This window comes from Aquila chrysaetos, chromosome 12 (assembly GCF_900496995.4).
Source record: "Aquila chrysaetos chrysaetos chromosome 12, bAquChr1.4, whole genome shotgun sequence".
NCBI classification, from domain to species: domain Eukaryota; kingdom Metazoa; phylum Chordata; class Aves; order Accipitriformes; family Accipitridae; genus Aquila; species Aquila chrysaetos.
Genome location: NC_044015.1, coordinates 18,075,985 through 18,103,533, shown reverse-complemented (window position 1 = coordinate 18,103,533; position 27,549 = coordinate 18,075,985). Strand labels below are relative to the sequence as shown.

General features: G+C 39.4%; 2 long non-coding RNA genes across 2 annotated transcripts in view; one reads left to right on the top strand and one right to left on the bottom strand.

Annotated features, from left to right (window-relative positions):
- The window catches only part of LOC115349209, a 31,844-nt gene extending 4,684 nt beyond the window's left edge, over positions 1-27,160 (bottom strand). Inside the window, exons 1-2 of the long non-coding RNA XR_005933713.1 lie at positions 27,123-27,160; positions 9,279-9,380 (exon numbers count right to left, since the gene is read on the bottom strand). This is a non-coding gene — a long non-coding RNA (uncharacterized LOC115349209). The remainder of the gene's footprint in view (positions 1-9,278; positions 9,381-27,122) is intronic.
- LOC121233711 lies at positions 1,126-15,626 on the top strand. The gene is made up of 3 exons (XR_005933710.1): positions 1,126-9,543; positions 14,073-14,141; positions 14,339-15,626. It is a non-coding gene; the product is annotated as an uncharacterized LOC121233711 (long non-coding RNA).
- Positions 27,161-27,549: the final 389 nt, after the last annotated feature.

Genomic DNA, 27,549 nt, shown 5'->3' with positions numbered 1-27,549 from the left:
CAGGAAGAAAAGGCCTAGTTTGCAGAAAAAAGTGCCCTGATGCTAGAGAAGTGAGGGAGCCTGACAGGCTAACTCATGGTGTTCGTTCTTGCTCAGCTACAGTGAAAGCAGATTAAGGATAAATTACTCAGTGAGCAAATGTCTTGTTTTCTCTGTGACTCCACCTCTTTTGGGCATCCTGCCCTGTCCCCGCCCCTTGCACTTGTCTGCATGTCTTAATGGCAGGATTCATGCAGCTGGTAATCTATGTGTCTGAGAGAGAAGATTTACACAGAGCCTTCCCTTCAGTTATTCAGAAAATTTGAGATACAGTATGTATGTACGTGATTTGTTAGGTCCCAAACTCCAACTTAAAATCACAACTGTCTTAAGGGCTGGCCTCAAGTGAGAGAAATTTTAAAAGGAATAATTTCAACTAGAAGTCAGTGCTTAGGTCCTCACTTTACCCCTAGTTACAAAAGTTTGTCTTCAAAATAAATACAATGCCTATTGTAACATAAGCACACAGTCATTTGGCTTCGACTGAGGCAGTTTGATGTTCTGCTCTAGAAGACAGACGGAGCTGATCCAGTTACTGAAACCTACTTGATTCAGTTGGTGTCTCATGTCATAAACACGAATTGTTAATTTCATATTACTCATAACAGGCGCACTGTGAATGTTTGCAGAGTTTATAGGATATCAGTTACAAATGTGATTATACCAGCCATTCCTCAGGACTGACACCAGTTTCAAATTAGAAGCTGACAGGCCTCACCTGCTCCTGAGTTCACTGATAGGTCACCTTCTTGTCATTTTGGCTGTCCCCCCATCAAAATGACATCTGTGTTCATAAAGGGACAGCGAGGGACTCGAAGTTGTTAGAATTGTTGAAGAATAAGAATAAGGTGTCATCTACTCCAATAATGTAGTGCTCAACTTTGGCCTTTCAGATGGCTTGATGCTTGCAGCACCTGACAATGTTTCCAGATACAAGAATAGCTGGATCGGAGACTCAGCAGTTGTTCCCTCTTCTACGCATGGATGCTAGGCATTCAGCTCAGCCCTCGCCACAGGGCATAGGCAATCCCAGAGACTTGAGCAAAGAGCTTGTAAATGCCTTTACTTTTCTACATATAGGGACAGGACATTAGCATAAATAAACATTCCTTTCAGAGGCCGTTGTTACACATCCCTATTTTTAAACAAACAATGTGTGAAAGACAAAAGGTAAATATTGTTCAACAAACAACTGGATAAAATAATGTTAAACTTTCTCAACGTGTTGGACATTTCCATTAATTTGTTTACACGCCATTTATGTAGATGCAATTTTATCTAGAAATGGCCTGACTCTTGAGAACCTATTTCTTCATAATAGAAGGTTTTTCATACTCACTCAATTAATCTAATGGAGTTGAGCTAGGTCAGTCCAATTCCTATATCCTGACACGTCTGAAAATGGGCATGCATCTTCAAATACAGACTTTGGGATTAGCTCTTATTTCTGTCATTAAACAAACAGAAATGTCAGATCCAAACAATGTCAGACTTTGCAGGTTAAAGATTTGGGATCCCCTAGATTTCAAGTCATCTAATATACGTGTACCACCTATGGAACAGTTGTACAGCTGTCTTCTTAAGGCTTGGGTTTTACAGGAAATTAAGTAAATGTATGTATATAATCCCCTTGAAGTTGCCTGGCCCATTACTGCTGTGTGTAGAGAGGAAGGTCTCTGGGTTGTGGGATGTTACAAGCTCATGTACGCAAGGCTGGTGGGAAAAGCGCACAGACATATTCATGAGAGGGTAGGCAAGGATAAACAAGATGTTGAATTACACTTTGCCAAATGAAGGGCTCAGAGCAGCCAAGGAAAATCTTTTTGTTTTCCCCTCACAAAATTAGACCTTTGTTTTTGTCTTAGGCACTGTGGCTAGCAGAGCTGTAAGGACATTCAGTTATCATAGTTGCCGTCATTCTCTGAAATCTGTCCTTGATTTTATTTTCTGCTCCAGGAAATATTATAGTATTGTCATTTTATCTATATTAAAAAAACCTAAGGCCAGATTCCTCATGGTGTAAACAAGCATGACTTCAGGAAAGCAATGCTGATTCACGCCATCCGAGTGTCTGATTTTTAAAATAAAAGGGAACATGTTACAAGAGAGTAAACAGAAGCAAATATTTTTTACAGAAACACGTCATCAACATAGCCCCCCCCCCCCCCAGGATTTAGCAGGAAAAAAAATAGCTAAGGTAGATTTACAGAAGCCACCACTTTTTTTTTTAATGATTTGGATATTGATCATTTTTAATCTTCTTCTCAGAACAACCAGCAGATCTATTATAGCTTGAGCCAGCCATGAAAATCGGGTCTGTTCTTTAACCTGCCCCAATTCACTTGGACATATTTTATATCTCCAGGGATTCAGCCACGAAGTCCATTAGAGCATCAGATGCTGTGAGGTCAAATCAATTGTCCATACTGCAGACAAGGTAACCATCATTTACTGTAATTCTCCCCCGTCATGGTAGAGGAGAGGAAAGGTTAAAAGCTGTATTACCACGAGGCTGTCTCATCTGTCTTTCAGTATATTGGTAATACCTAAACATTGCTTAAAGAACTCAATGTACAATCTTAAATCTGCGTTAAACTGGATTTAATGGTTAGATTGCCAAATCAACAAATTTGCTAATGATTTTTTCTTCAGGGAGGAGCAGAAAAAATACAACTTTTAAAAGAAAAAGTGAAAAACTTTAAATATATTGTCACGTCCGACACAACACATCCAAAGCTAAACTGAACCTTCATCTTGGGATGACCTGAATGACTGATATTTATCCTTCCCTATACATAGATATATTTACCTATGAAGTAATTTGCTGTCATCTCTTTAAGTTGGAGATGCTACGACAGTCCAAAAACAAAAGAGGAAGTAAATTCAGGATGTATATTTTGCACTGTAAATCAAGTCCTTATGTATTTGCACTCTAGGATGGGCACTAATAATTGACTGAAGCAATCACTGCTGTGGGAAAACAAACGTCCTAGTGGTGTCGCATCTGAAGGTCAAGCCTGATGACATAGTAAGCACCTGAACTCTCACTGACTCCTGGGGAGGCAGTGGATGCAGAGTACTTCCCGGAGCTTGCCTGGCAAGGACAGATTTACACAGCTACTGGGGCTGGGGATGAGGATGCTTTTTTGCTCCCACCTCCCTCCATTGGGTCTGCAAAGTCATTTTCTTCCATTACAGTGCCATGCCATCTCTCCGACTCCTGCGCTCCGTGCATTAACTGCATGAAACCAGAGAGAAAATGCAGTTCTGTGCCATGGACTGCATATTCCTCCTGCTCTGAACAATTGCAGTGTGGCCCTGATTAGTGTGACATGAGCTGATGTGCATGTAGGGGAACTGTGCCCACTCCTGCTATGCATGTGAGAGCTATGACACCATGGCCCGGTTCTTGTAGGACTCCTCTGTTGAAGTGGGAAGCAATAATGAAGCTCAGATTTATCCACTTGACTTGCCTGTTTGCCTTTTCTAGGTTAATCTTTTCTCTTTCCCTGGATTTCTTTAATCCTGGGTTGCTTTCATTAGGAAATTGATTGAAGATTGAAGTAGCTATTGAGATTTTCCATATTCCAGAATCTTTTCACAGCTGTAGAAGTTAGTAAATTTTTTTGTGTGTGTGTGTTTCAGAAGCTGAGCTGCTGAGCAAACATACACATGGATTTAAAATAGAGCCAAAGTTGTAAGTAATAGAAGATAGTCAAACAGTGTTATTCTAGCATAAGTGTCTCAAATATATTTCTGCAGCTGTCATATATCCATGATATTCTTCTTGGGAGACAATGGGATGAATTTAGTGGGAGTGTAAGAGTCGGTGTAGGTTAAATATTAATAAATATTTTTATTATGAAGCCTATTTTAAGGTTTTAGTTAGGGTTTAATGCCCAGCACAGTAAGTTCTAACTTCAGATAATGAGGGTATTCAGTAACCATAAAAGGAAACTAGTAAAAGTTTTGTGTGTTCTGAAGGAGAGATAAATATGCTTTAGATTAGGTGTTACATACCATTCACTTAACTGCTTTGCTTCTTCTGTTCCCTCTTTTTATGATTTACCTTAACACAGACTCTGTGTGGCTTCTTTTCCTCAGTTTGTTACCCATCACCTCTGAATTCATCCCTGTGAGTGTCTATTCACAGGTCCTTTGCATATCCTTACAGCAGTGCAGATTGGCGTTGTGTCATTAAAGTAATGCCACCATTATAAATACATAGCGGGCAACTCTTTACAAAAATCAAGCACTAAAAAATCTAAATCTTTTTCATTTTGATATAGAAATTCAGAAATAAATAAGGGGAATGTAAAGCTAAGAAAGAAATAAATTCATCCAAGTCTGGAAAGAAATGAAGGGTTAAAAAGATGCTTTCCTTCATAATAGCACAAAATTAAGACTGCATGCAGCTTGCATGCTCTGTTGCTTTCCTTGTTCTGGAGTACCTCTCGGATAGCTCGCAGCTTAGTAGTGCCCTCTCTGCTGGTACATACTCTGCAATGCTAATTCAGAGAATGGTCCGCTGGGTTACTTAACTGAAACCAGAGTCTCAAAAAAGATCAGACAAGCTTTGCTGTTCTTTGGCTTCAATGGGTATCACAGCACTGACTGAAAGAGCACTGAACTTAATAGAAAGGATTTGGATCTGGAAAAATGCTTACTGAAATCAATGAGAGAAAGCTTTAACTCCAACAGTTAACACTTCATTCTGGCTGTGTTCTCAATAGATACAAGCATTGGCTCTGTAATGCCTAGTCATTTTTTTAAGATCAATACAACAAACCTAAATTGTGCAACGGATGTGTATTTACTATCTGCTGTGTTAGCATTAGAAGTCAGATCAGGCTTTTGAAAAATAAGTATTTGATTTTACAATAATTGCACCCTGTGCAGCAAACAAATGTATTTTTAGGGAAATCTCTTTAACCAGGAAAATCACTAAGGAATTCCTCAAGAGTTATGTATAGCTCTTAGTTGACAGACTTCCTTAAAGAACTCCTTTTTCTATGTCTACAGTAATTAAAATAAAAGTTGTTCTTTGAGTATTTGCCATTGGCAAGATGTATTTAGTTTAATTTTCTCCAAATGCTAAAGAGGTTGCTACAGTTATGGGGAAGTAGTTAGGTCTTGTGAACATGAGAGAGATCCAGATTCTCTGAATTTGCTGAAAGGTGATATAATCAAGCAGACCTTTCTTATTCTCCTGGTCACTCTGAGGGAGCGTAGTAATTGCCTGCTTGTTGCGTCAGTAGTCAGTGTCCTGGAAGCCGAGTTAATGGCATGACAGATGTGGCATTACAGAGAACATCAGTGTGGGGCTTTAGGGATAAAATTCTCCTCTAAATAACCAAAAAAGGCACTCCTGATTACAAAACCCGGTGAGATTAGACAGAAGTGCTCTGAAAACATGCATGAAAAAAGCAGAAGAGAAGTGCGTTTGTAAGCAAGTCTTAACCTGGGTGCAACTTGGGTTGTGTCACAGCATGACTGTTTCACATTAAAGATGAAACACAAAAGCTCTAGCAGGATGTTATCAACATAATCTTTTCTTTTGAGAAGTAACCTGCTGTGTTAAAACTGAAACAATTATTAATGAAAGACATCTTATATCTATATAAAAATGTTTCTTACAGTGCTATAGGCCACCAGAGAAGACTGTATGGCCCCTTCTTCTTTCCTTCTTTTTTTTTAAAAAGCAATAAATAGGGTGAAAATTAGTAACTGTAGATTACCTGGAGTTTCTTGGCATTTACAGATAATTTCAAACTAATATGGAAAGTTTTGGAGGTTCTCTTTACTTAAGTATGCACCTCCACAGAATGCATTTTTAGTGAGTCAGTTTTGCCTTGTGCTGAAGTCCCTCCTACTTGCCCCAGTCTACAATATATCATCCTCCAATATGTCACTGGGAAGTCTTATTTATAACAGATTATCCAGTAGTGTTTTCTGTTTGAATCTCTTGACTTGGTGCTCTCTGATGTCCAAACTGAGTGAATCACAGAAGAAAGTTGGGGCCCTCAAGCTTTCATAAGGCTATTTAAGCCTTTTGAGTCTGAAATAATGGATGAAAAATAAAAAAAAAATTCAAATTAGATATACAGTTTTAATTTCTGCTGAATTCCTGATGTTCAAAGCATGAAAAAGGCACTGGTGTTCGTGACCAGATGAAGAACAACTAGCTTAAAAAGAACACACATACAACCCAAACCTAAGTGATGAATTAAACTTTTTGGCATTTGCTTTGGGATTGGATTTTGGGCTGAAATGTGTTGTACAAGTTCTTCAAAAGCTGAGGAGAAGGCACAGCAACCAGTGAGGGAAGGTTCTTGCTTTTCACAGATCCATCTGCCTTGCTTATGAATTTGTTATTAGCTGCCTTGGATGATGATTAAAAGATCAATGTATATTTGTCCAAACATGGTGAGAAAATGTATCAAACTATCCTGAAAGATCTTCCATTTTTTTACAAGTTCAGTTTAAACCAATTTGTCAGATCAATTCAAGGACAAAATTTACCAAGCTTTTGAAAAACAGAAAAGCAGTAGAAATATTTCCATCAATTAGAAGAAAAAAATCTATTTGATTTTGTCCTCAGTATCCTCACTTCCAGCTCTGAGTTCAGTGTTAATATAATCCACCACTGAATGGAAATTTGAATGAGAAATTTGCTTTAAACAAAACTAATTTATTTTCATTACTGAAACTGAGGAAAATGCAAGCTATGTGACAGGGAATTTTTTTGTAAAAAAATGTAAAACATAGGAAAAAACAAGGAAATGAGGTGTTTTTAAAATATTTTTTAACTATGCAAGATATCCCTTTAAGCACAGCGTGGGATATAACATTAATCTTATTTGTCTGTGATCTAAAAAACTGTATATATTTCCTCATAGACAGGACTTTGCTACATTACCTCATTTTTACCCACAGAAGCCAAACTGCTAGATTTTTGGAGACTGCTGGCAATAAATTTTTTCTCTGACAATTAGTTCATTACTAATCTTGACCATCTCTCCAATGAACTCATGAAGAACTTTAATATTGAAAAGCACCTCGTAAATAATTTACAATAAACCTGAACGAATATTGAGCATTTCTAAATATGACCTCCCTTTGCAGGATTTGCCTCTCTTTTAGCTTTTCTTCCTGAACCTTTGCTACAATTATCTTTAAATCTCCATGAAAGAAGCCAAAGAAATGGGAACTCAGGTTTGTAGTAATATTAGTTGTCTTACTAATGGATATTCTATAGCTTGTCCTTTTTTCCACTTCCTCTTACCTGGTCCTTTCATAACTCAGACAGTCAGACAGACTCTTAAATACCCTTTGGTTGGAGCCAAGGGGTCTTACAAATGTAATTTATACAGTAGTTGATGATTTAAATGGCAAACCCCCCAAATCTCGTGCTTTTTAAAAACTTAAATCTGTCTGGATCTCATTAATGAAAGTTCTTGACTACAGGAGAAACTCCCTCCTCTTTTTTTGGAAAACTATTCATGTATTCATGAGATCCAGCTCTTCTTTTCAAAAAATACTTTGGAATCATGGTTTTATCTGTTGTTTTTTGTCCAGTGGACTCAGCCAAAACCTTGCCAGTGGTGACGTAGGATGATGTCAGTGGGGAGACTTCATGATGACCACACTGTCAAGACAAACAGTGCAAACAGTGCATAACAGGAATTCCAGGGAATAGTGGATTTATCTTAACACTCAGACTGAGAAACTGCTAAGCATCTATTTTAAAAAAAAAAAAAAAAAGTTAAAAAGGGCAGCTGCATATTAGGGCCAAACCTTTGCCCATGGATAGATCTTTGCTACTTTTCTGCTACTTTGCTATTCCATTCTGACTGTATGGAAATCAGAACATGACAACTTTGCCTTAGCCATAATATCTAAGAAAGCCTATGAGAATGAAGGGTGAAACCAGCTTGCCTCCATTTGGGAACAGCTGAGGCTATCTGATGGTAAACAGCTTGTGTGTTAATTTGTGGATAAAGCTATCCTGATGCAGATTGTCAAGTTGTTTATTCGTGGGGTCATAACTTGAGGAGAGATAAGGTTTCACTGATCTACTCCCTGCATAGATTTCAGCAGTTATTACTTGTTGAAGGTTCTAAATGAGAATTGACTCATACTGGTGGCTAAGTCTCATTTTTCCAAAAGAAGGTGACAATGCCTCTGTGAAAGATTCTATAGGAGGGACAGGCTTATTTTATTTATTATAATTTTGTGAAATCCACCAGTGTCTACTCCTTTTCTTTTGAATTTGGCATAAGGATAGCTGAGAAGTCTGGGGTAAAGCAAGATCAGTGGTGCTTCTTTTTGCCTCATCCTGCTCTGTTTTGCAAAGATTATACAGGTGTGCTTGAGGAGCTCCTATTGATATTTCAGGTCTCTCAAGGCATCGCTGACTACACCAGATATTGTTGATACAGGCATCTCTTTTGGAAGGAGATAGATTTTCTTTTAAGGGGTTTTACTTTTTTAATGGAGAGAAGTGCTGGGAAACTGCTTCTTCAACCTGAAGGGTCTAACAAGATTCAAGCCAGATTCCACTTGCTTCCCCTCCTTGTTATGTTCAATGTATTATAACTGCATTGGAAGTGTTCAGAAAGAAGGCATAGCTCACTATAATAACTTCAAACTTAGCTCTCTGCTTCTGATTCATATACCTGCTGGTTTGGAAATGAAAAATGAGTGATGTCTTATTTTTCAGCTAAGTATTAGAATTAGACATGGTTTCTGCCTTGTTTCTACTTCTAGTCTTTTTGGGTGTGTGAAGGAGAGAATGAGAACAAGACAAAGACATCTATAAAGAGAAGTGGAATATTTCTTTGTTACCAGAACAGAGATTGTTTCCTCTTTCCAGGTGTGCATTTTTCAGTGGCTTAGTTGATGCCATTATCCCTTACTTTCCAAGTTTTTTAGCCCTCCAAGAACAGGGAGACATCATTAGAGATACTCTTCTCTATTCTCCACTAGTACACAGAAAAGCTTCTACTGTGGAGTTGCAAGGTTTGCACTTGCATTTGCCCTTTCTCATCCTCCAGCTCTGAGATAAGCTGTTCCATTTTCTGGTTGCTATGTTGTCACAACCAGGCCACGGGGAAGGTGCTGTCCAAGAAAAACAAATTGGTCATTCTAACAACGATCAGCAGGAGTCCAAGTAAAGGATCTTTTAGCAATTTCTTAAAGAACTTTGTTTTGTGTAACAGATACAAACCCAAACTTACTTAAATGTTACTGAGTTTTGTATACATGAAGAAAAGGGACATCATCTTGCAAGTGAAGAAAAATGCTTTTGTATCCAGTTCAGTTACAGAGACTTCAGATTCCTGCTGAAGAAGAGAAAGAGTCAGATGCCCTGCAGTACTGTAACAGTTACCAAACAATTTCCCATCTCCAGAGAACAGCAAGAAAGAACCCATTAGACTTGTCCTGGAAGGCTGAATGCCCTGTCAGCTGAATCGTCACACCAGAATTATAATATTTTAAGAGGTATACTACACAGAATTATTTTGCATTAAAAAGATATGCTTAATATCTAGCATATTGCTTGTACCCAGTGTGTTATTTGATTAAAAAGAAACCTGTTGAAGTATGTTCTCTTTTCTGTGGTATTGTGATAGAAGGATTACAGACTTTACTATATGCCATTTCATCATCCTTATCAGCCAAGGCATAGACTTTTTTGGGTGACTGCTGTATTTATTGGATACTGATCTGCATGCACCCCTGTTGTTGACTGTGATCAGACCTTTTATGAACAAAGCAGGGGTTTATTCACCTCCCAGAGATTCCTTGCTGATATCCCTACTGTGCTCAGCCCTTGGCCTTACGGCATTTTGCTTGCATACTGCTAGTATGCATCTTCAGGTTTCACAGAGAGATTATGAGGTAATGGGATACTTGGGTAAGCCTTGAAATTAAGATCTAGAGTCCTACTGAAATTAAGATATAGAGTGCTGTGCCTGCTTTCTTTTGGTTGGTTTGTTGGGTTTTTTTTCCTCACTTGATCACATCAGCTTCTGGTTTTAACATGATGATGCATTTTAGGGCAGTATTACAAAATCCTGAGGTAAAACATATTTCTATTAGTACTATGTCCGAAGAAAGACACCAAATAATGAAAATTGTACTGACAGAAGACTTCCTCTGTCTCCATCTCTTATTTGCTTATTTTCATCTTAAGCACCTGCATTATTGGAGGACAGTATATTAATCAGACATCTCATAAGCGAGAATCCTATGTAGTTTGATCACTTTTTGGGTAAAATTTAGCTAGACTGCCTAAAAATGTTTATTGGTCTCTACAGATTTGTGCTGAATTTATTTAATACAAAGTGTAATATAAAAAGCCCTCTCTGCAGTTAATTAGCCTCCAGGTTATTGCAGGCCCCAAGGCATTGTGTTTGAGTTGTCATTGCTACTTGCAAAGATCAGCAGTATTTAATTCTTGTGTTACACAAAGTAGATTGCATGTTCTTATCTGGCTAGTGTTAATTCATTGTTTCTAGGCTCTAATTTAATTTTTAATTTTTTTGGCTATTAATGATGGTGCTAAACTTGGGGAACTTTGCTGAAATCAGATGTGCTATACTGAGACAGTACCAGTTTAAATTACAGCAGAACTAAACCTGAAGGGTCCTCCAGAATTATGCTATTGTAGCTGGGGGCAAGATTTGTTTCTGTTACATGATAAACCTAAAACAAATAGGGCTCATTCAGACTCCTTTGGGATAGGGCAGACCTAAGCTTATTAATTATTCCTGTTTTCTAAGGAGAAAACATCAGGTTTCCTTCATTTGACAATCCTGTTTTCTCAGAAAACATTTACATATGTTCCAATACCCAGTTAGCAGTGGCAGGAACTCTTTAGTGGTTAGAAGTGGCAGAAGGTTAAATCATCTGACTTTGATGTGATGTTGATTGTTTACCCTTAGTGTACAGTAACATCTTAAATGAAGCAAAGTGGGTGTATTCATTACTGGACAAACACAGCTGACAGGTTAAAGAATATGTGACTTTCTTCAGCTGAGACCAAAGTGCTTCATTTATAATGGAGATTACAGTAAAAACCAAATGAAGTTGTCTAAGGGAAAAGGATGTCTCCTGAGCCTTTATTCTGGTTTGGCCACAAGTTAATAACATGACCAGCACTTAACAACAAAATGCAGGACTCTATTATCTTTTAGCAAATGCCAGTCATGTGCAATCCAAACAGGTCAATTACTAGCAAATCTCCAAAGATCTCCCGAAACCTCAGAAGAATTAGAGATGCCAAGAAAATGTCTAGATGCACAGAGACGCAGGAACAGAAATAGGGCACAAACCAATTTGCAGAAATGGAACTTAACCCTTAGAGGGAAGAACCCAGCCTGCTACATATTCATTTCCATTTCATTAAATATTTATGGAGAGACATGCATGTAATGTGATTCCAAATTATGGAAAAAGCACAAATGGAATCTGCACTGTTTCAGTCATGTTTAATCTATTTTTTTTAACCTTTCTGTATCTTGCAGGTGTAATGGACAAATGTGGTTTTTTCTGCCACTAGCATGCTAGACATCTGAAATTTAACATGTTCTCTTGAATAATTCTAAATCAGCACTCACACAAAACAGAGTGTAGACGCCAGCAATAGCCTATTCTTCAGCTCAATACACATGTCTACGACCTATTAATATTAATGAAACCTGTGCACAAGCATGTGGGGTTAATTGACCCCATTAAATTCCATTTACTCATGAGTTACTTTGTAAGGTTTGCCCCTTAATGTAGTTTTTATCGAGGATGAAAGTTGGAACAGCATGTATGCCAACAGAAGACTATTTCAAAAGTACCTTTGTGAAAAAAAAAAAAAAAGAAAAGAAAAAAGAAGAAAAGGAAAAAGTAAGTAAGTACTGCAAAAAAACATGTTTTCATCCAAACTTTCAACAGCTAATGAAAAGAACCTAATCTTGCTTTAAACTTTTATTGGGACAGGACATCAAAATCCTTTAGGAGGAGATGAACCTCAGCCTGGATATATTTTTACTGAGGATCTCTACTCAGTGGTCTTTTCATTGAGCTCAGCAGACATAGGAAGGGTGAACAATATTTCAAATACATACCTGGAGATCTGGATCCATTCAAGGTCAGGTTGGATGGGGCTCTGAGCAACCTGATCTAGTTGAAGATGTCCCTGCTCATTGCAGGGGGTTGGACTAGATGACCTTTAAATGTCCCTTCCAACCCAAACCATTCTATGATTCTGTGATTTGAATTTTTTCCTTAAATTCTGGGAATCTTGTCTTCACTAAGCTTTCTTTCAAGCTTTTTCTATTTTCTGTCTGAGAAAGGGAGTAAACCAAGAGAGTCAATCTGTTGTCTTTTTAATGGCTCATCTCTAAACATGTGACGATTACTGACTTAGTTCACTGGAGAGGATGCACCTAACACCTCTCCTGATTACTGCTAAGTAGAATTCAAAGTTGTAGACAACAATGTCTGAATCACTTTTATATCTTTTATCAAATAAGTGATATATTCTCAGTGGCCAGGAATGGCTGATCTCTTTCAGCTGATCTTTTCTTTAAAAGAATCAGTCTGTGATATACAACTGGTTTTGCAAAGTTACATGCAACCATTATATAACACCCCCCCCGACATACAGAGAAAGGAAGAATACTAGTGTTAGAACTAGCATTAGTATTGCTGTAGCTAGTGCTTTGTAATAGATACTACTCAAAATAATTTTCTTGACAGTAATTTTACTTATTTTCTTGGTAACAAACAGTGAGATCAAATCTTTCCCAAAAGCAGCACTCAGCCTACATGAGCTGTTGTACTCCTTATTCTTTGTACACAATACAGAAATTAGTATTTTTACAGTCTTAGTGCACCTTCAAAATACCCTTGCCTAGGGCTGCAGGGCACCTGAAGAAGGGTCCAGAATCACACTTGCTGTCCCCAGACCTGACTGGATCTACACAAGTCGCAATGTCTCCATCAGTTTCAGACTGACACAATGCTAGTTGCACCAGACCAGAATGAATAATCTCCAGACATGAGTTACTGGCACAATTAAAGCAAGAGCCCAGCTGACTGACATACTGAACAAAAGACCTTTGGCAAAGCTTACAGTGGAAAAACATATAGAGGGAATTCACTCTTGGCGTTGAACGCACCTGAGTAAAAGCCGGATGGACTGCTGATTAACAAGCTCAGACTCTGCAGTCCAAATACCAAAGGATGAACAATGGCAATAACGTTCTGTTATGTCTCTCTACAGCATGCATGCAATTTATCATTAAGTTATATTCCATAGGCAGCTCCAGCAGCACATATTCATAGCCTAATTGAGGCATATGAGATCTGGCTTGCAGCTTTCAAAAAAAGTCAGAAGCGCAGAGAATTCTGTTCCATCCAACAAGAAAACCAAACCCCTGTAATATTAGTTATAACTGCAATAGATTTTTGACTCTAACACAGCTAGTTCACTCGGTAAGGTAGACAGTATGCAGTTGTGTCTCAGAGGGTGCACATTTAACTGGGCTGCTGGGGGTTCCTCATAAAGCGTAACATGCTGATGCCTCTGCAGAGTTCTAGTAGGTTTGGGAGGCATGACTGTCCTCTACAAAAGTCAGGTGGACCCCTCACTGAGGGACATATTTTTCCCCACACTAATTTGGTTCTTTTTACAACTTCTACCAGTTTGTTTCCTGCAGCAGTCAGGTTTACTAGTTCCTAGTTCTCTGGGTCACGTTTAGAGCCTTTCTCACAGACTTTCAACTTCCTTTTCCCTGCCTGTGGTACTGAGGACAGTGCAAATAATTGATTACACAGAGCCATTACTGGCAATTTCATATCTGAGTTCATTTGGAAATTTTGAGTGAGTACCCTCTGCTCCAAGTGTTGTACTTGTTTGATACTTTAATCTGATGCAGTCCTGGAGACACTTTCGGTCTCATATGTGAACCTCCTTTACTGGTTCCTGATACAAATAACACATTTAGGTTTCCTGCAATGGCTTTCTCTTCCAGAACTGCTCCTTTTGGACCTCTGTCATGTGGTGGCACCACCAGTTCACCAGTAGCCTTTGAGAGTCTGAGGTAACTGAACATAGTTTTATTAGGTTTGTATGTTTAGCAAGTAACTCTTCAAAATGTTTTTAGCCTATTTACTGTGGTTTTAATTAACTTCCCCAAGTCTATTCTCTTATCTGTTTTTCTCCATTGGATATGACTGACTTAATTTCTGAAGGATGGCTTTTTACTCCTGATAACCATGTTCTCTGCCCTTTTGACAGGATAACTACTTTTGATATTCAAAGAGGTTATTTAATGATATACTTTTACACTGAACCTTTATTGTGCCTTTAAGTAGACTCCACAAGGACTGTGCTAGCTGCTCCTTTATTTACTTAACCTTGCCATTTTAAGGTAAATTGCTGCAAAGCTTGATATTTTTGACTTTGTCTTTCTGTGAGGAGTTGAATTTAAGAATGGCAATGTCAGTACATAATTCTTGTCCTTATACTTAGGAAGTTGGCAGCTTAGGTCTGCTAAATGTATCTATTTGACCACTAAGCGGAACTGGCATCCAGGTATCTCAGTCAATGTCTTACCTCAGATCTCTCTCCTCAGGTAAGCCGTTAGACTATCACTCCACAGCTAAATGGTACAGCTGCTCACAGTAGTAAATGGACTGCTGTGGCACACAACACTATCTTCTGTGGCAGCTGTGAAAGAACCTTCTCAGGGTTAGACCATACCCAGCTGAGGTGCTGTGCACAGGTGCTAGAGGAGGCACAGTCCTCAGCTGAAGAAGCTCCAGACAAAAATATTAGCTTGAGTTTCCAACTTTTCAAGTTCTGTGAGAAACAGAGCAAATTAGTCCTTTGGTGAAACGCAACATGCTAGGACAGGTCTTCTGACCTCAGTGCTTTCATATTATTACACTTGACCAGCTAGCTGAGTAACACGGTATGGCATTATCTGATTTCTCCAGTGCTTACAGCAAAGTGACTTCATAATAAAAGCATTCACATTCACCCATACAACTTCAGATTTTGCAAGACTGTTATGTTTCTAATAATGAAAAACATGGCTTTATTCAGATGATAAAGTAGCCATAAATAAAGAGCTCAGAGGAGCAGGCTGACAAATAAACTTTTTATATGTTAGGCATGTATGGTGATGTAGTTTGTGGTGACAGCGCATTGCTCAGAAGAGCAGGTCATATGCTGCTTCCTATTATACCAATGTCAGCCCAGAGGATTTCCATTGTCTATATTTCAACCAGTTCAGCTAAGATAAAGATCTCTACACAGGATTTCATAGCCTTTTTTTGCCACTGTATAGTATTATTAAAAAAAGAAAGTACTGTAGGGGTCAAATTACTCTCAGTATTGTTTCCGATAATAAAAGCACTACAAATGGTTTAGTCTTACCCATTAATCATAATAAAATTGTAAAAAAAAAAAGGCTGAAATGGATTTCAGTAAGGTACCAAGCCCTTCTCCTGCACTGTTATGAAACTTAGGCATGTGACACGAGGCAACGCCTATCCCAGTGACTGTCACTGGAAACCAGACACCTCAGGGTAGACGTTGCCATTTCAAGTCTTGCAATGACAGGACTTTGCATGGATCAAGTCCCCAGCCCTTAGATTATTTGTAGTAAAAATAAATAAAGATGAAATTATAGAAAGGAAAATAGAGAGGACAGTTGTGAGGGACAAGTTAAGAGGTATTCAGAAGGCACTGTGCCAGGTGCAGGTATACAAGAACAACAAGAAAGAAAATGGGAAGCTGTGAGCAGAGAGGTGGGATGGCAGAACAGAGTCTGGGAACACGCACAGACAGGTCTAAGCTCAGACTTTGATTCCCAGCCTCTTCCTCTGCTAATCTTTGGACCTGACTAGCTGGGGCAGATGTTCTGGGAGCCCTCCCAGCCCCAGCCATGGGGTGCTGCCTCCTGGGGCTGGCTGGACTCAGCGGTCCTCACCAGGTCTGTGTTCCTGTGAGTGCAGTTGTCCTCATCTGAAGGGGAAAAGAAAGCATTAAACGTGTCACAGGTTGGAGAGGCACAGCAGGTGATGCTTTAGCCTGTGGGCCCACGCCAGCCAGAGCCCAGTGAGGGTTCACTTACCTGGCAGGCCAGAGCAGGTAAACTGAACTGAAGGCACACAGAGACAGAGTGACGAAAGCAGGGCAACATCCACACGCAAAGCCTGAGTGGCTTAACTTACACTAATGAAAAAAGGGATTTGAATTGCTAAAACCTGCTACATTGAACTGAGATGAAAATATAACTCTAAGTATATATTTCTGGGCTGCAAGAGGACTAGTAGAGAGGAGAAATGATATCCATCTTACTCCTGTCCTGGAGGATTTGTTCGCCCTCTTTTTAAATAACACAGATCTTATTTTCAGTCTAAATCATTCCTTTGTTTGTATGTAAACTCAAGAACAATTGGAAATCTGGTTCCAGGTTCAGGAGTGAGATGTATGTATGTACAAACACCTTTTCACACAAGCATACGCATACTTACCACCCTGCCCCCCTATATTTCTCTGCCTCCAAATATCTGTGTTTCATTATGCACCCTCACAGAAAACAATGGCAAACAACTACACAGAAAAATCTCCCCCCCCATCAAACCTAGTATAGGCTGTTTCTAAGACATAAATATAAAAGAAATATTACATTTCAAATTCTCAATTAATCAAATGCTGAATATGAAAAGGCTCAAACGTATATGAAAAAATACTCAAATTTGTAGCAATGTAAAAAAAACCAGAAAAACTTGTTATTACTTTGTTCCTAAGTACCACAGAAGAATCTGCCATTTTTGTATAATGGAACAGCATGGAATAATAAAACTTTGAATTTCAGGAGCCTGCTTCTATGTGAGCGTTCTCATTTCACAACCAAGTCAGATTAGCTCCAGATCCTCACTATAGCAGCAGTCATGTAGGTTCATTCTCATTTTATGGATGAAATTATTTAAGAAGAAACATTGTGACTTGCCTGATGCAATGCAGAAGAGTATTGTCTGAAGAAGAAATGGGACCCAGGTCTGTGGCCATCTAGTTGTGTGCATTAACCTCTAGGCTTTCCAGCAGTGTGATGCATACCAGAAAATTAATTTCCTACCTATTTTATTTTTTTTTTTTCAGTCCCAGGATAATGGTAATACTTCAAAAAGAAATTAGTGTTATTTGTATTAGATGGGAGGAGGTATTTTAAGCCAATGTATAGTTAATTTGTTTCCTCTGGGGCAAATTCTGCCTGTGCTTTCCAGTGCACGGTTTATGCTGTCATCAGTAGCACTTCTCTGGGTACAGCTGTCTGGACTGGCAGAGTGATGAGGGGCAGGGAGACAAAATCCAGAGGTTTACCTGTTCACTTCATGAAATGAAGGTATACTCAATCCCTTGCCCCTACTTCTGGCCTCCCTTGAGGGCCCTTCTAAGTATCAGCACTATACCTAAAAGACATATATTCCTTCTCCTTCATTTGAGCTGTGGCAACTCTTGTGGAAACTGTCATATTATCCTTGAAGAAAATTAAGGATCTCCTGGGAAATGCAGACTTTTATGATTCTAATCTACCTTTCTCACCCCCTACTTAAAAAAAAAAAGTTTGTGTTTTTTTTTTTTAACATGTTGACTAAAATGTTGTGCTAAAATGCAGATAAACCTTCTCTCTCAGCAGTCAGTGACACTGAGCTATGTGTAGTCTGTAGCAAGTATGTACCTAAGAGCTCGTTTCATACTATTTCCCTTCTCTTTTTGTCACACCATGGAATTTAATGATACATATGCTAGAGCCAAACTACAATAGTTTTGACAGCTGTGGGAGAAGGGTGGTCAGCGTTGTGGCTGAACTCCTCACCCGTTCCCGTGGGGGAGAGGGTGCCTTGCAACTAGGCAGATGGCTCCTACAGAAGGTCAGCAGAAATGTTCATGCATACCCTACTTAGTTTTGCAGGGTATTCATTGATTCAAACTGCTTATGAGTCTCTCTCCACCCTTTTAACAGGAATTTTATCATGTTTTTAAATCTTTGCCAATTTCAACATGGCTGATTTAATTTCACAGAAAAAAGTGTGGGAGCAGTGGTCTTGGTTCCCCTGGATAAATGCTGGACTATGTGCTACATGTGTTTGACTATGTCAGCTGTGAGCTCTGTAAGTATGAAGTCCCGCCAGGCAAGACATAAATCTTTTGTCAATGAAAGGGGCACATGATCTGCTTCTCAGCTGTGTCTTTTCTAAACAGCTACCTGAGGTTTAAGATAAATATTCAACATAGTTATTTAAAAGAAAAAAATAAAACCCAGAACACTTTATTTCATGCATTGAACATTAGTGGCAAATCATAGAGAGCAGGGATCAGTCTTCACAGCATGTCCCAGGACAGTCTAGAAATGTAGTAGTGCAGTGAAAGGATTTCTAAAGAGGCAAAGAATTTAATAATATACTGTAATATACTTTGTACCTTCTGAGTCAGTCCCTTGCTGTGAAGCTGCTGGATTAACTCCTGAGGCAACTGGGTGCAACTTTGCTGGGTTAACAAAGCTGTGCCCTGCTTCCCCAGGAACAGTCAGTCCAAGCATGGGATTGTGAAGAGGGTTATGTTGAACTGGGATCCTTAGTCTCAGCCAATGTCTTGTTGTTCCCGGGTATCTTCATACTGAAAAGTGTGAAGAAATTCAACTGACGACTAGCCAAATGCCAACAGCTTAATAGTTCATGGATTTAGTAGCTCTCCATGAATTCAGTCAGTCTGCTCCATTTTCAACTCCTATAGATGTTGAATTTGAATTTTGGTATTTCTGATACCTTTTCAAGGTGATCTCAGCCTTGTGTGGGTAAGCTGATATAGATACCTGGTGCTGCTGGCCTTGCACTATCCCACTCCCCAAAACATCCCCAGCGCACCCCCCCAGATTTCTGTAAAATTTGGCTGTTTCTCACGTAACTCCTCCTTAACCACCCATGACTTCCTCACAGCACCACCTGTAAATCTGTCAGCTTCTCACCCTGTGACTTGTCACATCCAGCAATTTCTTGTACCATGTCTGCTAGTTTCCCACGTCGTCTTCTGTTAGGCCTGCAGCCCTGGCAGTCAGCATCACAACCTCAGCCTGCTGCTGCTGTGGGAGAGGAATGTATGTATTCTGCTAGGACTAAACAATAGTAACTACAGTATACAAAAAGTAAAAATAATGAAGTTTATGGATTGAATGTGATATCCTTTTCTCATGGTGCTTAGTTCCTGATCACTTATGGAGTTAAGCGAGAGAAGATGATGTACCATCTGGTCCCATACAAAGGTAAAGCCTTCAGTTAAATAAGAGCTTGAAAGGGACATAAAGATGTTTGTGACCAGCCTAAGGAACTGGAAGCCACTGCAGGAAGCTGCTTCAGTGGATGATGCATTCAGATCTGACAAAACAGAACTTAGAGTTGAGAAAATTATAGTTGAGGAGAAATGTCTTTGAATGAGGAGCAAGAGAAAACTAAATCAAACCGCAATGATTGCAGGAGCCATAGATAAGATTATATGTATTAGATTTAGATAGAACCTCAGAGGAAAATAAAAACACCTCAGTGTAAAAAAATCAGCTACATTAACAAAGTGGATAGGCTTGCAAGTGCATAGGTCTTTTTATATGCAATTTTGGAAAAACCAAGCTATGCATATATGATTCGTTGCACTCTTGTTGTAGAAGGCTTTATCCCATTTTTTATGATTTTAGGATTAATAAATATTATCCAAGTCAAGCATAAAATGAGCAGCACCTCATTCAGCACATTCACTGGAATTTCCAGTGTATTTATCATTTTCTGCTGGGAGCATGGTTATAGCAATGATTAGAAAACAATATGGCAGGAAACTCTTGATGTTAAACATTTGAGTTATATATCACAGATTGTCTCAAATTCTCTGACTTTGTAGATTTAACTCTTTTCAAAGTTTTCCTGAAGCTTTTGGCACATTTTCTGCAAAATGTGTACAAGAAAGACAGAAGATTCACGGAGGACTCTAGCCTTCTGTTATTGTTTAAACACTGATGGTTAAGGTTTAAATTTACAGGGAACAAATAATTTTGCATCAAAACTAAGGTGTTGCATATTTATTTACAGACCAAGCTCCAGTAGTAATGTGTATTTGTCATGGAAACTGATTTGAATTTAATTCTAAACCCTGTTTTGCACCAGGAGAATGTGAGTTTCATTTTACTCGTCTCTGTTTTCAATTATAATTTGACAAAAGAAATAACCGCATTACCTATTTGATTTGCCAGAACTTTATCCCAGCACCACCTGTTGAGCCCTCGGCACTCAAATCCTGACATAGAGCAGAGAACAAAATTATGCAGTTGGCATACTAACCAGCAAGGATGCCAACAAAAGCATAATATAGCCTTTGTACTTGAAGAAGTACAACAAAATATATATTAAGCTACCAACTGCAAAGGTTTAAGCAAGCCACATTTAATTATACATGAACATATCTTTCCAACAAATAACTCAGTAGAAAAATGGTATGGAAGTTGGAAAGGACCCGTTTTTGTATGGCTTGCTTTGGTAAATATTGCAAGCTTAAAATAAATAAAAAGTTTCACAATACCATAGTAGATTTACATTAGAGATGGCAAGAAGATAGCCAGCTAGTTTATACAAATAGATGGGTTCAACACTATCAGCTTCCCTGTTTAAACAAAATGCCCCATGTTCATTTCTTGCAGGGGAACCAATCTAGGGCAGCACTGGTCTGCCAGGAAGGTGGAAGAAGAGGCTCCTAGTATTAGTCCGGATAAAAACCTCTCCTCTGCAAGTAACTGGGACCAAAGTAGTAGGGAGCAACTGTGCCTCTGAGATGTGTGTCTCGAAGCAGCATTTTGCCACAAAAGTAATCACAACTGCTTTCCTGGCTTTTCTGACCTGGGATCTGCACAGAAGAAGGGACAGAAGTTCAGGGGAGATAGGACAGATCAGTAGGGATGAGGCAAAACCTCTGCTCCCCACTTCTGCAGAGGTCAGATGCAGTCTGCACAGGGGCTGTGAACTCACAGGGGATTTGCAGACTGGGAAGGACTACCAGTGGTTCTAGCAGCAATGCTAGAGTTTCCAGAGTTTGTCCAAAAATATGAGTTAAATCACTGCAAGCTTTTTAAGGGACTGTTTTTAAATACTGGTGACAATGACAATGTACAGATTTTTATCATCTCCCCAATAAGCCTAAGAGAGAATTAAATCTGGAAACTTGATTATAGCATTGCTAATTCAAAGAGACTGTGGGTCAGAAAAATTACATTAGATATAAACTGAGGATTGTGATCCAAGGTAAGGAGGAAAAAAAGGAATGAAATCTTACTCCTGCTCACCCAGAAATTGCCACAACTGCCCTCAGATCCAAGGATGAGGGCAGGGTGAGGCAGAAAGAGCTAACTGACCCACAGGGAAGGGAAAACCAGTTTGGGAAATATAAGGAGAGGTTAATTGCCAGCATTGCAAAAATTCTCCTGAATGGTTTGTACAGGGCTGAGCACATAGGTTCTGATGCTGGCTAAGGCTCTCGCTAATATTTTCATGTGAAGCATAAAAGACCTACCATTAAAACTTTGGATAAGGAACCAAAATTCTGTAGGTTAAATTAAATATCTAGAAAATCTTTTAGAGACAATGAAGTACAGCTTTAAAATAGCTTGGGAAAAAAACCAACTACTTTTGTAAACAAGGAAACAAACCAGCTGTCTCTGTTACTCTCACAGAGTAACCAAAAGATTTTACTTACTGTGCTAACTATTGCACTCCGAGCTACTTAACTAATTATTACTGCTGTAGGCTCGTACAAGCCTAAATGGAGGAAGTACCTCTTGGCATCTGTTAGGTACCACCAGAGACAAAGTTCTGATACGTAATTCCTGAGCAGTATATATGCAATCCAGAAAATTTAGTGAGTGAGAAAGTCCTCTGATGATAGAAAGTGGAACATTTCAAATTGTATCCAGAAAAATGGAGAATAGTTTTGCTTGTGGATTGCTCTACCAATACATTGCAGCAATTGGCATTCAGGAGAGGTTGCAGAATCTCTGTCTTCAGAGGGTTCAACTCAACCGGACACAGCCATGAGCAACCTAACATAATGAGACCTGCTTTGAGAAGGGGTTGGACTAGGCGACCTCCAGAGGTTCCTTCCAGCCTGAGTTATCTATGATTCTAAAAGCAACCTAAAGAAATCAGAAATCTATTCCTTACAGTTGTTATAAAACTAAATTTTACTGAAGTGCATTTTTTTGTCTAATTTGTTTAAAGGCTGGAATGATGTATTTAATATTTATAATTGTTTATAAATTATATTTGTGCAATTATATATGTATGTCGTGGTTTAACCCCAGCCACCAACTAAGCACCATGCAGCCACTCACTCTCTCCCCCCCCGACCCAGTGGGATGGGGGAAAAAATCAGGAAAAGAAGTAAAACTCGTGGGTTGAGATAAGAATGGTTTAATAGAACAGAAGAAACTAATAATGATAACGATAACACTAATAAAATGACAACAGCAATGATAAAAGGATTGGAATGTACAAATGATGCGCAGCACAATTGCTCACCACCCGCCGACCGGCACCCCGCTAGTCCGCGAGGAGCGATTCCCTCGCCCCCACTCCCCAGTTCCTATACTAGATGTGGTGTCATATGGTATGGAATACCCCGTTGGCCAGTTTGGGTCAGCTGCCCTGGCTGTGTCCTGTGCCAACTTCTTGTGCCCCTCCAGCTTTCTCGCTGGCTGGGCATTTGTCGTGGTTTGAAGCTGAAAAATCCTTGACATTAGTCTAAACACTACTTAGCAACAACTGAAAACATCAGTGTTATCAACATTCTTCTCATACTGAACTCAAAACATAGCACCGTACCAGCTACTAGGAAGACAATTAACTGTATCCCAGCTGAAACCTGGACAATGTAAATGTACTTTTATTATTTATTTACTTTTTGTTTAAGGGATTGATTAAATAGAAGTAAAATCTGTAAATGGTCCAGTAAGTATACTGGGTGCCTGTGGTGTAATCCCAATGAGCCAATGAGAGTGCTTGCTTGCTTTAAACTCTAAAATGGTGGCTTGAAACTTACCTCAATATCCTTAATTTTTCTGTGCAGAAAATGTAAAGTGACAATTGTTAATGAGAAAAAATTTCCTTCAGATTTGTAACAGAAACTGTAAAACACTTGCTAAGAGATAGATCACATCTAGGAAAGCCAAATCTAGTTGATCTCTCCTTCTCAACTGCAAATATCCTTTGTGGTAACCACATTTCATTCAGGAAAATAAGACTAGAGGAAGTACATGTATGGCAGATACCATGGCATCATCCACTTCTAGATTTCTCAGATGTCTAACAGCCAAGAAAATGTTCCATCATTTTAATTTCTTTCAGATAGCTGATCCCATGTAATCTTTCCTCTAGATGAAGACTTCAGATGAAGTATCTGGATAGTGTTCGAATAGGGCATTAAATAAGTCTCCTATAATAGAATCCATCATTTTCTACTAATTTTTCCCTTGTTCAAAATAACTACAAATTCTTAAATTGTAACGTGGAGCTTTGAGTTTTAAAATCATAAACTAGTAAGAACACTCACTCCAGAAATGCACTGCATTGTTTACTTCCACCGTATCTCCAAACATACCTAATATTTTTGCTGCCTTTCAAATAGCCTTGCAAAGACACTGAAAATACTGGAATGCTTCCTTGCCCATCAGACATGCAAGGAAACTGGTGGATTGATGAGCAGTCCGAGACCTCTACAAGTGTCTTTTTTTCACGCTTGACTGTGCTTTCAGTAATTTAATGAACCCACCCTGAATATTTGAGGCTAGCATTTCAGCTTGAAATTGAACTTTTTGCATGTAAAACAGCCATGAAAATTGTAAAGATTTACAGGTAGATTACAGTGAGCTGTATGAAAGGCAGCACCTTTTCAGGCAGTCTTTGAAGTCTGCTCTGAGTAACCCATATGCCTCAGATACTGCTCAGCTCCACTGTCATTCAACAGGTAATCGCTATTAGTCCCTTGTATCATCATATAAAGTGGGATTCACTATTGAATTTAATTCCATTTAAATCTGGACCATTTGGGAAGAATTAATAATTCTGGAATTAAATGTCACTGGTTCTTACATTAGTTTAGTGTTTTGTGTCTGCAGCACTGCTCCAAGCGAGTGCCCCCAGTTCACATCACATTTCTCTTATTGTCTGAGTATTCTGATAGCACACACATCTCCTTTAGCAGAAACCAGTGACCCTGGGGATCCTTTCACTTTAAGCTTGAGTTTACCTGTCACTGAAGGTGACTGAGGTCAGCTGGCTTAAAATGACTGATCTATAACCCACACTTCCGGAAGGGATAAATTAAATTTGACGACAGAGTCTCATAAATTCCCAGGGAGATCTTAGTATCATAAAAATAGACTTGACACTACTCCAAAGTTTAGCCTCTGCCTTGACAAAGAGGAATCAAAATCAGCTTTGGTGCAGATCCTCCACAGAATATACTTCTGAAGGTGCTACTGAGCACTCTGTGCCTTCCTTATCTTGTGGAAAGTTTCATTGATCCCCCTACCAGCTTTCACTGATAGTGAGGTACCACAGCTGACTAGAAGTGGGAGAGAAAAAGAACAAAATATGTTTTCATACTTCCCCATTTACTTCTCCGTATCTCCTCCTTTACACCATTATTCATGAAGATACTTCTGTAAAACTGGGCTCAGGGTGATCGATGCCCGCCACAGCTAAGTGTTTCTATAGAAAAATCCTACCATATTGAATAGAATTCTACAGAAACAACTCTAGGAGCTTAATGTATTTGTAGAATTAGTCTTGGTATAATTTGTTGAACCACCTATTAAAGATCTACATCAAGAATAATATTCGCTATTGCATTCTGTGGAGTTTTTGCTGGAACTCATCCTGTTCTGCTTCCTGCCCATCATAATCACTTCGTTCCTGCTGCAACCCCAGGCTTTCACTGTTCTGGAAACTGGTCGAGATTTACCCAGTACTGCTTCCCAACACAAAGTGATTTCCTGTCTCGAATGACTAAACTGTTGCATTAGAGAGGAGGAGGAATTTAATTTCACTGTCACCCTCTGAGCTAGCAAGATGATTCATCAGTTTGTTTATGTACTGAAGGCTGCCAGTGAGGAGCATGCTTTGGTAAGGGGCACTAAAATGGGTGATGATTTCATTTGGCAGCACCTAATGCTGACTGTTTACATTGGCACTTACCCATTTAGGCAGCTATGTAGACTATGCAACGTAAGAAATGGGCATGAAATTATTACCAGAAATTGTCTTCAAAGAATTGTCTTGAGTCCTGATGATTGTCTTAAAATATATAAACACATTTTTACCACAATGATTTTTCCCGTTTCAAGGGATACCCGATATACAAGGGACTTTTTGCCTTCATATGGCAGTAAAACCAAAACCACTATGGCTCTTGCCAAACTTGTTCAAAGTTTACATGGATTTGTTTGGACGAATGGGGTGGAAAATTATATCCAATGTTTTGGGTACTGGCCCATGCACCTCCTTACATCTCAACAGTGCCTCTTCCAGCTTTTAATGCAGATTACTAAATGAAGTTTGTTTTTATTTGGATTACAATATTTAAAAAATAGACTATATGAAATAGAATGTTATTTTGGCTCTGTAAAATGTAGCTCTTCCTGATGTTTGGTTTGTTGTTGTTTTTTTTTTTTTCTTTTTTTTTTTTTCCCCTAATTGGAATCAGTAGCTAGTGATATCTGCTCTGCTTTTCTTGGATGCTGCTGGTTTAGGGTTATCTATTGCCTGTAAGAACAATTGCTCCTCGCATGCTATTGAAATAGATCATCTTGTGATAGAGCTAGAGATGACACAATGCTATACTGAAGGTGTCTGGTACAGTGGCAAAAAACGTGGGGCTTGTCCTGCCTCAGTACCAACTTCATTAAATTTCTGTGTGGTGGGTACTTGAGTGAAATCTGCTGGACTTTTTAATGGACTATGATATATGTTATTGACAAGAATTATATAGTAATGGAGAGGTTCCCATTTCCCCTTAAGTTTCAGTATTATACAGGAGGAGAAGGGAAAATAACCTAAAAAACCTAAAACATTATTTTGAAAGATTACATTATTTTGCACATCTATAAACTAATAAAATTTCAGTATTTTTCAATATCATTGGAAGTAATCACAACAGAAATATTTTGCCAGAAGGAAAGTTTGCAGACAGCAAGTTAAGATATTTGCTTGGCTGTCTTTGGCACTCCTGGTATTTAAATCTGGAGTTCCAGGACTGTCGATACATACAGGACTCTTAACAGGAGTTATAAGTAAGTGGAGATCGATAGTTATTCCTGCAGAAGGTCACCAGGCATGTAACTTTTACTGAAGTGGAAGGCTCAGTGCTTTTGACCTCTCTCCCACCTCAGCAAATAAATCTGAGGCTAGGGCAGGCATATCACAGGTCTCAGGCTGGGGTCTTTCTAGAAATTCCCCCATTAAGTAGACACCCTTGAGGAAAGAATTAATTCATTTAACCTGGTTTGGTACTGTGTTTGCATATGAAGCATGAGCACACCTCTGACTGGCTGCCTTCACAGAAGATTTGGGCTCCGGTCTGCTTCCTGGGTTAAATGTTTGGTACACTTGTGGGTAAAATCTGATAGGGAAAGTTAAGTAGGTGTCATTAGAGGTGTTCTAAAATTCAGGAGACTTATCCTCTGATTGGGAAATTTTCCCTCCTGAAAGCCCCACCTTCCTTCTGATGATCTTTTTGAGAGCCAGGAGACTCTGCTACTCGGTAGCAAAAAGGCAAAGTAATTATAGGGTGCTTCACCTAGAGAATGAGAATTCAAATCTCTCCAACCTCTGCTGTAAGTTCAGGGGTTGAACATACCTGCGCTTCTACCATTTCTGTACAGGTAAGGGGGAACCATGCCTTAGCTGAGTGACATCTTTCTTTTGGTTCATTTTGGAAACCAATCGTCATAAACTCGGCTGCGTGAGGACACCCGTCGTACCTGTCTCACATTTACAGAGCGGTGGTTGTTCTGATACCACTGGCTATTTCGAAATGACCCAGGAATGGACAGGCGCAGCCCCGCTGAGTGAAGCGCCAAAGGGCTGCGCCCCGCGACAGACCCCAAAAGTGGGACGGGCAACAAAACGCCCCATACAAATTGCGGGGTACCTCGGATCTCCCTCGGCGGTATGTCTCTGGATGCTTTCCCGGCAGGCCTGCGATACCGTGAGGCGTGAGGAGCCGGAGGAGGAGGAGGAGCTGGGGACAGCCGAGGGGAGCGCGGCGCCGCAGCCCCCCGCGCCCAGCAGAGGGCGCTGCCGGCCCGGCTTCGCCGCCGGCCTGGGGCCCGGCTGCCGCAGCGGGACAGCCGGGAGGGCAGCGCGGGCGGCTGTGGTGAACTCCTACAGCCGTTTTATAAACACCTA